Consider the following 18,258-nt stretch of genomic DNA (forward strand, 5'->3'; position numbering starts at 1 on the left):
CTGTTGAGTTAAGTTTATTTTAGAATGGGAATTGGTTGTCCCTCTTGGAAGGTTCTTTTCGTTATAATTATTTACTTAAAATTAGCTTTTATTTTGAGCTTATTAGGGTAAAAAAAATCAACCACTTTAAGATGGCCCTCATTGGAGCCAGTTTTCTCAAACAGCCGCGTTGTAATATTAATGTTATATGCCTATACCGTTGCAGGACTCCTTCAACCAGCCATGTAATATATACGTAGGTATTATATGCATGTATGTGTGTGTCTCTGTATTTCAATATGTGCAGCGCCATCTATAGAACTATTTTAACAAGTGCGTTGCGAAAAAAAAAACACGGGGATTTAATTCATGATAAAAGCGAAGGTGCTGGGCAAAAATATATAATATCTAACATTACATCGAGAATCAAATACCACAGATAGCCTATCTCTAACATTTATACAGACTCCAGACCAACTATAGACAAACAAAATTACAAGAAAGCTTTAACAGGATTAATAATGTGACTGATTTGAAATATAAAATCAAAGAATCAATTATGCATGTGGAGTGTGTGACTAAACGATTTTAATTGTTGTCTAAACGTAACTGAATAACAGAATATTCGCATGTTTAACAAATATGGTCGCAGTTACCTTAGAATGGAAACAAACTTATAAAAGGCTCGGCATGACCAGTTTCGTGAGGCTCTCGACTCGTAATGAGAGGCTCACGGGTTTGAATCCCCGTCGCACCAAACATGCTCGCCCTTTCAGCCGTGGGGGCGTTATAATGTCACAATCAATCCCACTATTCGTTGGTAAAAGACTAGCCCAAGAGTTAACGGTAGGTGGTGATGTCTAGCTGCCTTCCCTCTAGTCTCACACTGCTAAATTAGGGACGGTTAGCGCAGATAGCCCTCGTGTAGCTTTGCGCGAAATTCAAAACATACAAACAAACAAATTTATAAGGAAGTGCTAATTAAATTACAGTGGTGTATCAGGTCTAGTATACTGAATAACAGAAAGAATGTTAAAAGCAGTGTACTGAGAACAACGTGGTTATTTAAGTGTTCGGATATTTAATACAGACTGCTAAATGTAATATGTTTTTCTAACACCGCTAGACTTCCATTTCAAGATGAAGGTTTTATTTCATTGCGTCGTATTCCTCAACTACGAACAATAAATAAAGTAATTGTGACGTCACATAAATATTAAACATGTAGATTTACTGTGTGTTGTTATTGTTGAGTGACTCTTTTGTACGACTGAAATGTTCATCAACTAGTTTTACAGTGGTCGGTATACGTAGCGTGTGTGTGTGTTTTCTTATGGCAAAGCCACATCGAGCTATCTGCTGAGTCCACCAGGGTAAATCGAACCCTTGATTTTAGCGTAGTAAATCCGTAAACTTACCACTGTACCAGCACGGGAAAGTAATTTTGACAGCGCATGTTTTGAAAGTGAACGCAACAGTTCGACCATGTTATGTGATGTTAAGGTTTAACATTTTTTATTGTAATACATTTTTAAATCAAATTAGGCACTTGTGCTATGGAAGTACTTTTGTTTTGCTTCTATAAATTTTGGCAGAAAGGAAATATGATTACCATGTCACATTTCTTTTGTATTTTAAATAAAAGAAAAATATACATTGAAATGTGTTCTACTGAATTTAAATACGGGTGAGCATAGTTCTGTATTTTAGATAAAACAAAAATGTACATTTAAAAGTATCTTATTAAGTTTAAGTTTGTTTGTTTTGAATTTTCACGCAAAGCTACAGAGGGCTATCTGCACTAGCCGTCCCTAATTTAGCAATGTTAGACTAGAGGGTTTGTTTGTTTGTTTGTTTGTTTTGGAATTTCGCACAAGCTAGTCAGGGCTATCACCCACCGTCCCTCTTGAGCTACTCTCTTACCAACGAATAGTGGGATTGACCGTCATATTATAACTTCCCCATGGCTAAAAGGGCGAGCATATTTGGTGTGGCGGGGATTCGAACCCGCGACCCATAGGTTACGCTAACTTTAAGTACAGGTGAGCATTATTCTGTATTTTAGATAAAACAAAAATGGACGTTTATACGTATTCAAGTAAATTTAAGTGCTGAAGCTGAAACCACAAGAGCTGTCAGCACATAGCCGTACCATCATATCGAACTAAAAAAAACTAGAGGTAAGGCAGCTAGTAAACAGTACTCACCGCCAACTCTTGGACTGCTCTTACGTGACTGAAAATTAGGATTCAACTGCCATTCTTACACTCATGACCTGAAAGGACGGAACGCGTTTTTGCGGCAACGGGAAGCGAATTGGTTTGTGAACCATCGGTTTCAAAGCTAACCAATAAGCCACTCTTCGCCCTCACAAGTCTGTCGTCGTAGAGTTTGATGTAAGTCACACACAGATAGCGTGTTCATCTATTCTTTAACTCAAATACTATTCCACGTCTTTTATATCTTAACCTTAAACTACCTCTGACACCTCATCGGCTTTTTAAACAAGTTTTGCTAAATTGTCTGTGTGCTAAATTGCATACGAATCATATAAGTGCACTTATAATATACATATAAATACCATATAAATCCAACTAACTGCTTCTGGAGCAACGTTTACCCAATAAGATATGATATGTAGACCCTGCCGGTAATGGATGATAAAAAAAAAAAAACCCAACAAGTCTGGAGTTTGAAGTTAACGGATACAATGTTTTGACAACATCCTATTTTTATGTTTGGTTCGTTTATTCTGAACATTCGTGCGAAGGGTAATGCTTGACTTTTTCCCCCTCATTAAGTTTTCCCCGTTTGAAATGTCGCAGATTCACGTTTATGACGCCATTTGGCAATTCTTAATGTTAAACGAAGAGGTTTCTATTAGCAGCAACGGCAGTCTCCAAATCGGTCAGTGCCAGGCTAAACGACATGTAGTTAGATACAGCGGTAGTGCAGAAGAGCTGTGTTAACTCCCGCCATGACGGAGCCTGCGATAGACCCCACAATGGAAGTGGCTTCAGCTCATTGCTATCCAGCAAGACATGAATCACCTAAGATGCGTAGGCGTCAGGACTTCAGAGTTGTTGTTACAACGACGTGTAATATTATAATATTAAGTGCATTATCCAACGCGTACAGAGAAGAGAAGGTCGGTCTGTTTTTGTTGGTTTCTTTCTTTCCGAATTTTCTCGCAAAGCTACACGAGGACCAGTTTAAGTGTAGTTAGTCGTCCATAATTTTGAACATACATGTCATGTTGACTACAGTAACAACGCTCGTCGTCAAATCGTTGACCACGTTTGACCGAATGGTCAGTCTTGACTCTTACTACTTAAACACTACCATGGCGCTGAAGTTTCTGACAGACATCAAAGATGATAATGATGTTAGGTTACGTCCACCTTAAAGTTGTCCCCCACTCTTACAGCGGTAAGCCTACGGATTTAGAACGCTAAAATCAGAGGTTCCCCTCGGTGGACTCAGCAGATAGCCCAATGTGGCTTTGCTATAAGAAAACACACACACACACCTTACAGTTACAGTTAATTTTGTGATTGTACACTTACGTCTGCAGACGTTCTATAGCACACGAAAACTTTGAAATTATTGTATTTAACATTGAATATTTGCAAGCGGAATGTGGGTGAGAAAAACAAAAAGAGTTTTTACGGTCCGTTCCGTAATGTTATTCCAACACTTCTTCACCATATTCATTACGTATGATATTATTACGTATGTTATGTAATACTTCGCCTCTGGTAGATATTCTAAGACATAAATCGATATAACAGTTCTTGTTATACCCATGTGTGTGTGTGTATTTCACTGATGTACAATTCTTAATACTCACATGATCATTATTTAGGGAAACTGTTAAGCTTTGGGAAACACAAGTCTCTTTCTTTACTCTGGCCACCAGTGTCACAGCGACATGTCTTCGGAATTAGAACGCTAGAAGCCAAGTTTTGATACCCACGGTTTCTCCCCCCTTGAAGCTACAGTGAATACACCTCTTTGTTTATATGGTTTTTCGCCAGCTTGCCGATTGGAAAAGACGTGTAGATGCGCAGGCGCATGTGGATAAGATAAGGAATAACCAGATGCACACTCTCAGTATGAGTGTAAAATTTCAGATGTCTAGGATCTTTCTCCTTGAAACTATGGTGGTCACACCTCTCTCCTATGTGCCTCTCAATGGCACAGCGGCATGTCTACGGACTTACAACTTTAGTAACTTTGTGCTTCATTACATACGAACACTCGCGCATTCTCTACTCTGTTTGTTTGTTGTTGTTTTTAATTTCGCACAAAGCTACTCGAGGGCTATCTGTGCTAGCCGTCCCTAATTTAGCAGTGTAAGACTAGAGGGAAGGCAACTAGTCATCACCACCCACCGCCACCTCTTGGGCTACTCTTGTACCAACGAAAAGTGGGATTGATCGTCACGTTATAACGCCCCCACGGCTGGGAGGGCGAGCATGTTTGGCGCGACTCGGGCGCAAACCCGCGACCCTCAGATTACGAAGCGCACGCCTTAACGCGCTAGGCCATGCCAGGCCCCAACTCTACTCTGTACAAAAGTAAAGCCCACAGTTAATCGGTCGAAGACATATGATTAGTTTGTTGTTATTGTTTGTTTTTGTTTCTAGGGGTTGCAGTTAATATTTAACTTCCTATTCATATCAATAAAATTATTAACTGCAAACTCATACATAAAATAAATATTATTTGAAGACAAAGAGATTAATAAATAATCAGATATCCAATGGCCATTCTCACATTTGTTTATACATTTGCTATAAAGGTTGACATCATATAATACCCATAACAGTTTCTCTTTGTTTAAATTAAGTAAATATTGGAAAAGCTTTTTCATTTTTCTTCTTTACTTTTAAACCAATTGTTTTATCAGCGTTTAGTTATTCGCCTACAGGAAATAAACACATATTACCTCCGTACTTGTGACAAAGGACATAGGACGTGGTTCACGTAACTAAATTTTCGGTCTTTGTTTCTTTGTTTTGTATTTCGCGCAAAGCCACGAGAGGGCTGTCTGCGCTATCCATCCGTAATTTTACAGTGTAAGGATAGAGGGGCAGTTAGTTATCACAACCCACCGCCAACTTTATGGCTACTCTTTTACCAAATAATAGTTGGATTGACCGTCACATAATAACGCCCCCACAACTGAAAGAGCAACCGTGTTTGGTGGGATTCGAACCCCTAACTCTTATAGTTTGTGCTATATATCTAAGTTACAAAGTGGACATTCGAAAACGTGGTCAACACTGTTTAGCTACAGATTGCCAAAACGATAGGCGGAAGACTTTCGAAACGTCGTCTTCCACACTTGTGTCTCCACAACAGGCAGCTGCCGTCCATTCTACAAAGTTTTAACATTAATACTGCTATACAGAAACCGTACAAATGACAGCCATTTATCTGATTGGCCATTATAAGATTAAGGTTTACAGAAAGATACCAGGTATAGCAACAACCGCAGTGTCATTTCTCTGAATTTAAATATAATGATATGATAAAAACGTAACACAAAAACGTTTAAGAAAAATGTATTGAAACAGCTGGTGTATCAAACATGGACAGCAACTGCGGTGGATGACAGCATACAGTCATCTGTTGAACGTTTTAACAAACTACGCAAGAAATATTACTATACACAGAGTCATGCTATACGAACAAAACACGTATGCCACCTCTAACCGTGAAAGCACTAACGCATGCGCATCGCTTTTATTGTCTCTTCAAGTCTTTCAAAATTCTGATCATATTGTCACATCAATCTTTCGAGCTCGTCATGTACGTTTTATAATATTTCTCAACTTTTTTCCAATTAGATGGATGAATTTATTTTATCCTGAAATTAATAGTAACTTAATACCCACTCTAGCCGTCTACTAATGTTGCATTTGTCATCATTTGTCAATTAAATGAAAATTTGTTTCATATTATTCTCAAGTTATGTATAATCTAACACCAACTTTAGCCGTCTATGAATGTGGCATTTGTCAACATTTTTCAATTAAATGAATAACTTTTTTTATATTATTCTCAAGTTTTTAATGGCCTAACATCTTCTTTTGGTGCCTCTAAATGTGTTGTTTGCCAACACATTTCAATTAGGTTTATCTTAAATAACACCTAATAACAGCCATAACCTCATTTACATTTGTGTATTCACTGTAGTTGCTCTATAGCTACTTTTAATACCTTCTTTATAATGTATATTCACTGTAGTTACTCTATAGCTAGTTTTAATACCTCCTTTATAATGTGTATTCACTGTAGTTACTCTATAGCTAGTTTTAATACCTTCTTTATAATGTGTATTCACTGTAGTTACTCTATAGCTAGTTTTAATACCTCCTTTATAATGTATATTCACTGTAGTTACTCTCTAGCTGGTTTTACTACCTTCTTTATAATGTGTATTCACTGTAGTTACTCTCTAGCTAGTTTTAATACCTCCTTTATAATGTGTATTCACTGTAGTTACTCTATAGCTAGTTTTAATACCTCCTTTACAATGTATATTCACTGTAGTTACTCTCTAGTTAGTTTTAATACCTCCTTTATAATGTGTATTCACTGTAGTTACTCTCTAGCTGGTTTTAATACCTTCTTTATAATGTGTATTCACTGTAGTTACTCTATAGCTAGTTTTAATACCTCCTTTATAATGTGTATTCACTGTAGTTACTCTCTAGCTGGTTTTAATACCTTCTTTATAATGTGTATTCACTGTAGTTACTCTATAGCTAGTTTTAATACCTCCTTTGTAATGTGTATTCACTGTAGTTACTCTATAGCTAGTTTTAATACCTCCTTTATAATGTGTATTCACTGTAGTTACCCTAGAGCTAGTTTTAATACCTCCTTTATAATGTGTATTCACTGTAGTTACTCTCTAGCTGGTTTTAATACCTTCTTTATAATGTGTATTCACTGTAGTTACTCTATAGCTGGTTTTAATACCTCCTTTGTAATGTGTATTCACTGTAGTTACTCTATAGCTAGTTTTAATACCTCCTTTATAATGTGTATTCACTGTAGTTACCCTAGAGCTAGTTTTAATACCTCCTTTATAATGTGTATTCACTGTAGTTACTCTATAGCTAGTTTTAGTACCTCATTTATAATGTATATTCACTGTAGTTACTCTCTAGCTGGTTTTAATACCTTCTTTATAATGTGTATTCACTGTAGTAACTCTATAGCTAGTTTTAATACCTCCTTTATAATGTGTATTCACTGTAGTTACTCTATAGCTAGTTTTAATACCTCCTTTATAAATACAGGAAATAAGTGTAGTGGCTGGAAGAAAACTGTTTCCAAGAATTACATGTGTTACCTAACGTCAAGAAATTCATTTTTAAGGCTTAATAAACTAATTCTAAAGCCACAAATCTTTGCAATCTCGAGTGAAAAATATTAAAAGGAAGGTCACTTTAAAAAGGGTTGGCACGGCTTTACATCAACAGCGTTAAGGTCACTTTACATCAGCATCATTAAGGCCACTTTACATCAGCAGCATTATGGTCACATTACATCAGTAGCATTAAGGCCACTTTACATCAGCAGCATTATGGTCACTTTACATCAACAGCATTAAGGTCACTTTACATCAACAGCATTGAGGTCACTTTACATCAACAGCATTGAGGTCACTTTACATCAGCAGCATTAAGGTCACTTTACATCAACAGCATTGAGGTCACTTTACATCAGCAGCATTAAGGTCACTTTACATCAACAGCATTAAGGTTACTTTACATCAGCAGCATTATGGTCACTTTACATCAGTTGCATTAAGGTCACTTTACATCAACAGCATTATGGTCACTTTACATCAACAGCATTGAGGTCACTTTACATCAACAGCATTGAGGTCACTTTACATCAGCAGCATTAAGGTCACTTTACATCAACAGCATTGAGGTCACTTTACATCAACAGCATTAAGGTCACTTTACATCAACAGCATTATCTCCAAACTAATTTCATGAACGTCGTCAACGCGCAAGTTGAAACACCACAAAACGTAAATTAATAAACAAAACATGTGACGTGTAAGGTGTGAAACGCAACGAGCTTTAATGAAGCCAATATTCTAAACTTTTCTAAATTTGTTGTCTTTCGTATGAATTTATAAAAAAACAACAACAAAAACGTACTTACCTATAAGTAGATATGCGTAAAATTCTAGCTTAGTACCACGTCTTTAACTTACCTAGAAAAAACAACAAATGATCAGATTTATTTGCACCGTACACTAAGGTATTGTGTGAACTTTGATTTGCACTGTACACTGTAAGATATGTGTGAACTTTGTTCACCACTGCATAGTTTATAATCACACAAAAGACTTCTTAAAACAAATATTGTAATAATGAAGCGCTCTAAAATCTTGATGTAAGTACATGCGAAATTAAAACTCAGTTCAAGTGCATATTTAAGGAAACTAGCATCAAAATTTATATATTTGCTGCGTTAAAGCGCACTAACTTACCAAGACGTATATCACACTCAAATACTTAGAGTTAATTACAAATATTTTCATAAAATACTTGTTTACATATCAAAGGAAAGCACAACTTTACTGTTTTCCTATTCCCGCCTTCACATCCTCCAAATGAATTCTGACCACATGCTCTACATTCAACTTCTACATACTGCCACTTCCATTTGGCCCCCTACCGTCTTCCCCTGGTGATTAGTATGGCAATCATCAGGTCTGAGATGATTAGGTGCGGTGTTATGTTTAATTAACTTTAGGAAAGGTAAGCCTCGTGTGTTAGACCACACCGCCTGCCTTACTCGTCGGAATGCATTATATCGCGGCTTTTATTTTCTGGGCTAGTCGAAACGACTCTATCAGGAAACGCAGTCGCATTCCATTAGTGTAAGAGAAGGCTAAGAAAGAAGACACGTGGATCACGAAATGTCGGAGGAAAAAACAACTCTTCCAATTGGACTGTCACTAGTGGATTACTAGAAGTCCCTAACAGGTGATAAAAATATAAGTTTCTCATTAAATCTTCAAATAACTCTAACATCTGAATAAGCAACGCTTCAGTTAGGTGGTTTCGTATGTTTATGTTTAAATATACCGAGTTAAAATGACTGAATTAATAGAAACCTATAAATGGTGGCTCGATTTATATCTTTTTTTTTTTTGCACTATATTCATACGTAGAAAACGGCTGTAAGAAAGTTAAACTAAATACTATTCGATGTAACATTAATTCAAACGTTTGATTAATATCTGAAAATATTGAAATAGTATGGGCAAAATATAAATTTCTGTAGTGTCCATTCTCTCTTTGTTTTGAATTTCGCGCAAATCTACTCGAGGACTATCTGCGATAGCCGTCCCTAATTTATCAGTGTAAGACTAGAGGGAAGGCAGCTAGTCATCACCACCCACCGCCAACTCTTGGGCCACTCTTTTACCAACGAATAGTTGGATTTGGCCGTCACATTATAACGCCCCCACGGTTGAAAGAGCGAGCATGTTTGATGCGAGCGGGATTCGAACCCCCGACCCTCGGATTACGAGTCAAACGCCTTAACACGCTTGGCCATGCCGGGCCCTCCATTCTCTCTTTAATAAATGCTCACGCTGTAGGCAGATGATGCTTAATACACAGCTAAGCCTTATTAGGTTTAAGCGGAAACAGACTTATAATAAAACACCCCATGTTTCTTCAAAGCATTAATGTAAGATCTGTCAAACACAGTTCCATAAACACACTTTCTCTCTCTTCACACATTCGCTTTGGATGATTTTTCTACGTGATAACGCAGTTATGCCCCTCTTCGCGTGGAAAGATTTGTTTCTTAAGATACACCTACACGTTTCCAAACGTGTACTGATTTCTAACCAGCTTTCACCTAGTGGCGACAATGTACCAGATACACATCGACGTTTTTCAAAATTGTTGTGTCTCAAAGAAGCTTTACAGCAGAAACTTCCACTTTTAAAGCACAATAATTACACCAAGTTATTTTTCAGTGATTTAGTTTCTTCGATTAATGTTTGTTTGTTTTGTTTTGTTTTAATTTCACGCAAAGCTACACGAGGGCTATCTGCGCTAGCCATCCCTAATTTTGCAGTGTAAGACTAGAGGGAAGGCAGCTAGTCATCAACACCCACCGTCAACTCTTGGGCTACTCTTTTACCAACGAATAGTGGGATTGTCCGTAACATTATAACGCCCCACAGCTGAAAGGGCGAGCATGTTTGGTGCGACCGAGACTGTTCAATTAACTCACAAAACTATTCCAAGAGAGTGTGATATTTTGAGGAGGGGGGTTGTATGATTGTTTGTTCGTTGTTAATCAAAACGTTACAGAAAGGGATATCTATGTTATATCCACCACGGATATCGAACCTAAGTTTTAATGCCATAAGCCCTTATAAGCTTACCGCCGAAGGCCCGGCATGGCCAGGAATGGGTTATGGCGTTCGACTCGTAATATGAGGGTCACGGGTTCGAATCCCTGTTGCACCCTGCATGCTTGCCCCTTCAGCTGTGGGGGCTTTATAACATTACGGTCAACCCCACTACCCGTTGGTAAAAGAGTAGCCCAAAAGTTGGCGGTAGGTGGTGATGCCTCCCCTTTAGTCTTAAACTGCTAAATTAGGTACGGCTAGCGCAGATAGCCCTCGTAGCTTTGCGCGAAATTCAAAAAATAAACAATTTTTTTTTCTATCTCATTTCTCGAACACATTAGGATTCTCATTTAACCTCTGAGCTGTCTTTAGCGAACAAAATAACTGCTCTCTCGGCTCGCATTGTGCACAGTTTTAAGCAATAAAAACGGGGCAGTCAACGATCGGATTTTAAAACAAAAACAGCGAAAACGTTTCTAACACCGTTTCTTTTCTTCCATTCCTATTTCCACAGTGACTTTGACTTTAAGGGACTATCTAGCCATTTCATACAAAAAAATTTAATAACGAACTTTTCGTATGTTTTCTTACAACACTCGAAATCCTTAAAAAAAAACCACCAAACACATGACGATATTAAACTTCAATAATTATATTATATATTTACCGGCATATAATTTATGCAATAGAAGTAACCGATAATGCACACGGGGGGTGTCATAAGGACACAAGAGGAAGAGATAAATCACGTGTAACAGCGAAATGTTACAAGGTGAAAAAGATGGAATTACCAGCTGCCACCTTCATTTTCCTGCTCACACACAGAGCTGGAACGGATGTTTAGAGATGCAAATATCGTTTCGTGTAATCTGCTTGCTACGTAAGCTCCGTTTTCAGCTCTTTACCACGCGAATCTCCTATAGCACTTGTCGTGAATTTCCGCTCACACAGGTGAAAGTCTTCCTCACTCCAATCTCTGCTCTCCCATCTCTTAACTTCAGCACACGCATTTGTAAAAAGTTACTCAGTCATATATAGAAAAATAACAAAAAAAAACGCGAGACGAGGTCAAGCTAAGTTTAAGTAATTAACAGAACCAGTGATAAATAAAAGCACGAACATACTACGAACGTCAAACAACGTTTCGCATGTATAAATACTGCTGAATATACGATGAAAGAAGGTCTAGTACACCAGTGTCAGATTTTCGTTTCTGAAATTAAAGCCTACAAACAACTTATGACTTGTGCACACACTGCCTTGTATCTGTACGTATCGTTCATGATATAAGAATCCGTTGTCAAGACAGGTAGATTAGTAGTGTCGAAGTATATCCAATGTATTTATCTACTTCAAGTTAATTGTTGTTTTTACAGAACATATATATATATTTTTTATTTTAACTCCATAAATATTCTTGGTTTTGGTTTGTTTTGAATTTCGTCTTAAAGCTACACGAGGACTATCTGCTCTTACCGTCACTAATTTAGTAGTGAAAGAGAGAAAATGCAGCTAGCCATCACCACCCATCGCCCTAACCACCTGGCCATGCCACGCCCAAACATTTTTAATATGGCATGATGAGTTTTCGACTATAACAAAATTTAAACTTACTTTTTAGTTTATAAACATAGTTTTATGTTAGTGAGTTTTTAGACACATGGATAAAGTAACTGAGTTAGCAAAATTCTATTTCTTTAACATTCTTTAACTTCATAGTTAAGGAACACATTATTTCTTTTGGCTTTGATGCCCAGCACGCCCACGTGGTTAGGGCGCTCATCTCGCAATCTGAGGGTCACGGGTTCGAATCTCCGTACCACTTACCCTTTGAGCCGTGGGGGAGTTGTAATGTCTCGATCAATCCCATAATTCGTTGGCAAAAGAGTTGCCTGAAAGTGGCAGTAGGTGGCGATGACTAGCTAGCTACCTTCCCTAGAGTCTTACATTTGCTAAATTAGGAACGGCTTGGGCAGAGCAGATAATTCTCGTGCAGTTTTTGACATAATTCAAAGCAAACAAACAACCTTTCGATTATCAGAGTTATTCGTTGTTGGTGTTTTTCAAATATAATTTTGTCCAGGCGTTATAAGTTAATCGTATTTGATTGTTCTGATAAATACAGCTGATTTTTTTTTTTTTTCAAATCCGTTTTATAATATTTAGACATACATGCCAGGCTAAAAATACGGCTGAAAATATTGTTAACAACGAGGACACTCAACTGATGAGATAGTACATTATAACCTTTATGACTAGAAATATAAGAAGACTGCATCCAATTAGCTGGTACGAGGGCCAGTTTGAGTTTTGGTTTCGCTTTAAGTACACAGCTCACTCTGATCTTCATTTAATATTAATCAACATAAAATATTACTTTATTATGAAAGCAAGTGTTATTGTATTTGCAACTTCATACGAGTTTTTAATCTGCCTCACTTACTTAACAACTATTACAAACATATATAAATTATATTAACAAAGGTCCTTATTTTCACAGCACCAAACTAATTTATAACGAGAGGAATTATTTTTTGAAAGTGATTATGTTCTTATTTTCTTCCTTTTTAAATTTTTAACAGTGACGCAGTGGTTTAACTACAATATAATTAGTGTATCATCACTGCCCTCGTTCAGATAATTGTTTACACTTGACACTTAAACCAATCATTGAATAGTCTCCTTTTAAAAGACTAGCATATTTTATGTTTATGTCTTTCGTAAATGAAGTTTACTATTTCGTTTTTTATGTGTCACTTTTATTACCAGTATTGGTTAGAACGTTTAATATAGTTTATTTTCTATATTATTGTATATTTATATTAGAAGTTATTTTGCACTATTAATTAGTGCATTGATTTAGGACACACCTAACTCTTATAATCAGGACAAGTCTTGTGAAATATTATTGGGTTTATGGACGAAAATATTGTTATCGGCGACAGTACCCAATCAAATGAAAGAATGTTTTAATCTGTGTACAAGTAAGAACAGTTATACACATTACCTGGTTTACTTTTATTTTTTACCTAAGTAAATATCTTGTTTTGATCGGAAGTTGATATTAATTATGCTAACTTTAATTAGACGAGTATCGATAGAAAATATTTGATTAGCAAAATAAATGATTACTGTATCGTTTAAAAAGGTTGTTTTCAACACAAAGACTGCGGAGTTAGTGAAAGAGACGTTGAACACTGAACTGGGGCTGGCGTTAAAACCAATTCTGATTTTCAATCCAACTAATAACACACTACGAACGTGTTCAACAATCTGTGTGCCTTAGTTTCATTGTAATTGTATTATAATGTACACTGTTCCGTCCTATTAATAATCAACTATTGTAGTTTTTAACTGGCGGATAAATTCGCTTTAATTTTTGTGAATGGCAGCTCTGTGTAGAAAGTGCTTTAGTCTCTAAACAAGCAATTTTTTAGTCACCATTAAACCACAAACTTACATGTAAAATAATAACAATAGTATATTTAATGTACACTCTGTCTTATCTATGTGGTTTTCATTAGACTCGGGAATCTACCAATAACCACTCAGTGTATGTCTGAAGACACACACACGTACACGCACATGTGTATGTATGTAGGTATGATGAAGACCTCGTCAGTGTGAATTGGTTCGTTCTAGCCTCCCCTGGAGCTTTATTTGAGAATAATATACGTAGGGCGGACATCTGGCTGCCACATGTGCTCCTTCGCCCCTAACTAGATTTACCGTTCTTTACCGCCTGTTGAACCAAACTCACTAGCTCTCTAACCCACCCGCCAGCAGTGTTCCACGGTGAGCCTGGAATGACAACACTAATGGTTTACCCAATCCTATCTTATTATTCAATCATCTCTAACAAGAAAATAATTTCTACAATTAGTTTTATGTTGAATACAACAAACATCAAGAAAACCTAACTATATCAGTTTCACGTAGAAACAAAAATTGAGGTATATACTATATATATATATATTAATTATATATATATACATATATACAGAATATCATAATAGAAGCAAGATCTATAAGTAATATCTTTCTTGAATTTTATTTCGAAAGCTATTGTTTGTTTTGCGGTTACAATCAGCGAGAAATATTACATTCAGAACAACAAACATATCACGGCTAAGTCGATTTTTTTTGCTTAGTTTGTTAACAGATTTGAAAAATGTACATAACACCTTAACTCCTTTGGCTGGCACAACGTTAATAAAACGTTAGTTCTGACAAACGGCAGTCTTATGCTTTTATATTCTTTAATATTGAGACTTAGCCGAGTGGTTGACTAGAAATTTCCCTTCAGTGTACATCAAACATATAAATAGCCTATTCCACTTTCTCGAAACATATACAGGAACTGAACTAGAAAACACGACCACGTGAGACAGGGAAGGAAAGTACAGAGAATGCAATGCGATTCTAATTTCGAACTCCCACTAGGCTGAGCCATGCTTCTTTCCAGTCCTCACTTTCTAGGAGTCATCTTCACTGTGGTCTGTAATCAACCGTAGATGCTGAGTGCGGTCATGTGGTTCTTTCAGGTGACGTCTGTTTGTCTCTGTCCTCATCTAAATTACAATGAGGTGGAGGGGTGAGGTGGAGTACGTGCGAGTAATTTCCTAGAGCAAGTAGCGAGAAGAACGTGAGGACTTACACGTGTGCACGCAGATCAACTGCGTCAACAGGAACGAGTCCCGTACACTGCTCACGTTAGTTTGTGTCGTAACCCAATCAGGTTCACCATCCCCGGGGAGTACGGGGGTTTTTCCTGTCGCCTCTGGTTTCCAGCTCTCTGGCATGATCGAAACCAGGTTTAAATCACCAAGCTTGAACAAACATCCAGACCCCAGGCAAACTAGAAGAACAAGGATTAGCTGGCTATCCTTTGATATACGGGTTTGAGCACTCTAGTGATCTTCGTCCTCACGAAATAGTGCCGGTTTCGATTCAACCATTTACGGAGAGCGTTCGTTTTGTCCTAGTTCCAGTTTCTGACTGTCCTTAGATTAAAAAGCCCCAAGATTCTCTCTTTGCGCCATTCTTTAAGTTTATGAGCGTGTTAAGAATTTTATTGACCACGTGCAACTTTTCAAATTACATTCCAAAAATACGCAAGATAACCAACTCAACAAAATGAATAACTATATATATATTACACGTATATTCATCAGTCGTTTTTCATTCGTTAACCCATTGTTTGGACCAAAAACAAAACAAAACAAAATGTTGAAACATAGAAGCATCATTTACCTTTAGAGATACTAATTAATTATTATTTACAATTAAGTTTCGTTTACTGCTATTAAATTTTTTTCAATGCTATAAGCAGTTAGTCATACCTCGTAATAAAATTCATTACTTTTAATTTAAAATGCGTTTTATTAGTGTGATTTATTAAGCCGATAACAAGTCCTTTGTTTATATCATTTAAAAGTAGTGTTAAAACGTGTGTAAAAAGGAAAAAAAATTGCAATAAGGGAACCTATATCTTTTTGAGTTTGTTCTATGGATATGAGAGTGACATAACGCAGCTTATGTTTTCACCCCTGTATGCATGTTTGTCAGCAAGATTTCTCGAAAACAACTGAATGGATTTGGACGCAAGTTGGTGTACATTTGGACTATGATCTAACTTAGATCCAAAAAAAAAAAAAATAGTGTGAAGAATCGTGTGGATGGTCAAGTCAAAGGTCAAAGACACAGTATGATAACGAACATCAAAAGAAATCTCTATTCGTTAACATGAGGACCGATTCTTCACATTGTGTTTTTCTCTATAAGTCAGTCAAAAATGATCGGATTTTGATTAAAGTTGGTGGACATAACGTAGAACATCATTCTTAACTGTTGAATAACGACGGACATACAGACACGTTTTCGTATTTATTGAAAATCGAATATGGTTAACGCTCTAGCCATATGTTTCACAACAGATGGAAGCATCCAGATTATCAGCTGGTTGATTTGTTTGTTTGTTCTGGAATTTCACGCAAAGCTACTCGAGAGCTATCTGCGCTAGCCGTTCCTAATTTAGCAGTGTAAAACTAGAGGGAAGGCAGCTAGTCATCACCACCCACCGCCAATTCTTGGTCTACTCTTTTACCAACAAATAGTAGGATTGACCATCACATTATAACGTCCCCGCGGCTGAAAGAGCGAGCATGTTTGATATGACGGGGACTCGAACCCACGACACTCAGATTACAAGTGGAACGCCTTAACCCACCTGGCCATGCCGGGCCCTAGATTATCAGCTACACCTTGTAAGTCCACGGCTCGACAGTGGAAGCAACAAAGTCAACTCGAAATGCTCTTTTTCCTTGTTTTTCATATATTTACTACAGTTAAATTCAACCTTAAGAGTACAGCACTCTTTTAGACTTGAGTGGAAAAATACAGTGTAACAAGCTGATCGAAAAAGATTATTTGGAAGTCTCAATTAGGGTTCGCTCCATATGCTCTAACTGATCTATTCAGATAACACCTAATATTATTATGTATCTTAGGGTATAATATTCATACTCTGGTGCGTACAAGAAAAAACATATTGATATATATTTTTAAACCCAATTGTATCGTCTAAGGTTTCCGATTTATATGAATAAAAAAACAAGAATTCATCTAAATAAACTTAAACGTTTTGCTAGTGTTAATTGTTTAATGAAATACACTGTCAGCGCCAATAATACTGTCACAAGTTTTTCATCATCAGATCCATTCCTTACGAAAGAGGCCCGGCATAGCCAGGTGATTAAGGTACTCAACTCGTAATCTGAGGGTCGAGGGTTCGAATCCCCGCCTCACCAAATATGCTCGCCCTTTCAGTCGCGGAGGCGTTATAATGTGACGGTCAATCCCACTATTCGTTAGTAAAATAGTAGACCTCGAGTTGGCGGTGGATGGTGATGACCAGCCGCCTTCCCTCTAGTCTTACACTGCTAAATTAGGGACCGCTAGAGCAGGTAGCCCTCGAGTAGCTTCGCGCGAAATTCAAAACAAACCAAACCTAATAAAAGACCGTATGGATCAGTGAAAAATATCTAGGGATTAGCAAAAGGAACTTTATTGAATTAGTATTAAATCCCTAAACTGAAGGGTTTAACTCGTTCGAAACCTAATTATATGTTTTACTTAAGCATATTAAGAAAATGACTTTGAAATTTTATTACGTCATATCCGTTATATTATTCGTCAATTTCCTTAAATACAAGATAGAACGACTGCAGTCATAAAGCTTATCACGTGTCGGTAAAAGCTAATAAACATCGGTCTTAAATTAAAACAATGTGTAGTACAATAGAAATCGAAGCAGTTAGTGGCTAACCATTGAAACAACAGTATATACATAATGCGAAAGAAATGAAACAATAGACAATACAAAAGAAATAAAAACATTAAATATTGCACAGACTAACAATTGTTTTTAACTTTGCGCATGCCCCCTTCTTGTAAAGTATACGATCTGATGAAGAGCGCTAATTCGAAACGTTATCTCGATAAATAAATATTTAAAAGGAGAAACGACGTTTGCACTGCAGGCATATACTTTTTTTTCAAATATTTTAACGAACGTGTCTTCTTTGTGGATTTCTCACAGTTAATATATACATAAAGATGTTTTTTTTTTTGTAAACGTACTTTTTATCAAAATGTGCAAATCCGTCCAGAATGCACTACAGATTTTGAAAGACAAAAAAAAATAATTAAGCAGTCGATCGCAACATTATCCTCTTATAATAATAAAAAAAAACACTTGGTGATTGTGTGTATGTTTTCTTATAGCAAAGCCACATCGGTCCATCTGCTGAGTCCACCGAGGGGAATCGAGTTGTAAATCCATAGATTACCACTGTACCAGCAGG

The 18,258-nt window shown here is 36.9% G+C and overlaps 1 protein-coding gene across 12 annotated transcripts in view; it reads right to left on the reverse strand.

Moving 5' to 3' along the window:
* LOC143240776 (uncharacterized) overlaps positions 1 to 18,258 on the reverse strand; it is a 246,700-nt gene that overhangs the window by 122,358 nt on the left and 106,084 nt on the right. For 4 of the 12 annotated variants that reach the window (XM_076483805.1, XM_076483814.1, XM_076483808.1 and 1 more), the window contains exons 2-3: positions 13,979 to 14,194; positions 8,176 to 8,227 (exon numbers count right to left, since the gene is read on the reverse strand). The exons of 4 other annotated variants lie outside the window; for them this stretch is intronic. The gene's annotated coding sequence lies outside the window, so the exon portion shown is untranslated. Of the gene's footprint in view, positions 1 to 8,175; positions 8,228 to 8,572; positions 8,662 to 13,978; positions 14,195 to 18,258 lie in introns of those variants that run through there. 4 more of the 12 variants (XM_076483806.1, XM_076483807.1, XM_076483809.1 and 1 more) reach the window with 2 other exon arrangements.

The sequence above is a fragment of the Tachypleus tridentatus genome, chromosome 13 (assembly GCF_004210375.1).
Source record: "Tachypleus tridentatus isolate NWPU-2018 chromosome 13, ASM421037v1, whole genome shotgun sequence".
In the NCBI taxonomy this organism is placed as follows: Eukaryota; Metazoa; Arthropoda; class Merostomata; order Xiphosura; family Limulidae; genus Tachypleus; species Tachypleus tridentatus.